The sequence below is a fragment of the Arachis stenosperma genome, chromosome 9, assembly GCF_014773155.1.
Source record: "Arachis stenosperma cultivar V10309 chromosome 9, arast.V10309.gnm1.PFL2, whole genome shotgun sequence".
Taxonomy (NCBI): Eukaryota; Viridiplantae; Streptophyta; class Magnoliopsida; order Fabales; family Fabaceae; genus Arachis; species Arachis stenosperma.
This window is the reverse complement of record NC_080385.1, coordinates 102,281,401-102,282,424: the sequence shown is the minus strand read 5'-3', so window position 1 is coordinate 102,282,424 and position 1,024 is coordinate 102,281,401.

Genomic DNA, 1,024 nt, shown 5'->3' with positions numbered 1-1,024 from the left:
ACTCCTTTCCATGGCAAGCTTATGCAAGGGTTTCACCATTGTCAGTGGCTACCTCCCATCCTCTCAGTGGAAATGTTCAACGCACCCTGTCACGGCACGGCTATCCATTTGTCGGTTCTCAATCAGGCCGGAATAGAATCCAGTGATTCTTTTGCGTCTGTCACTAACGCCCCGCCCTCAGGAGTTTGAAGCACGTCACAGTCATTCAATCATTGAATCCTACTCAGAATACCACAGACAAGGTTTAGACCTTCCGGATTCTCTTGAATGCCGCTGATGAGCGGATAATTTGTATGCTTTTTGGCATTGTTTTTAGTATATTTTTAGTATGATCTAGTTAGTTTTTAGTATATTTTTATTAGTTTTTAGTTAAAATTCACTTTTCTGGACTTTACTATGAGTTTGTGTGTTTTTCTATGATTTCAGGTATTTTCTGGCTGAAATTGAGGGACCTGAGCAAAAATCTGATCCAGAGACTCAAAAAGACTGCAGATGCTGTTGGATTCTGACCTCCCTGCACTCGAAGTGGATTTTCTGGAGGTACAGAAGCCCAATTGGCGCGCTCTCAACGGTGTTGGAAAGTAGACATCCTGGGCTTTCCAGCAATATATAATAGTCCATACTTTGCCCAAGATTTGAAGGCCCAAACCGGCGTTCAAAGTCACCTCAAGAAATTCCAGCGTTAAACGCCGGAACTGGCACCTGATTGGGAGTTAAACGCCCAAACTGGCACTAAAGCTGGCGTTTAACTCCAAGAGAAGTCTCTACACGAAAATGCTTCATTGCTCAGCCTAAGCACACACCAAGTGGGCCCGGAAGTGGATTTTTATGTCATTTACTCATCTTTGTACACCTTAGCTACTAGTTTTCTATAAGTAGGACCTTTTACTATTGTATTTTCATCTAAGACTTTTGGTAGCCATCTTTGTTTTATGCTATCTTAGACCTTTGGGAGGCTGGCCATTCGGCCATGCCTAGACCTTGTTCTTATGTATTTTCAACGGTGGAGTTTCTACACACCATA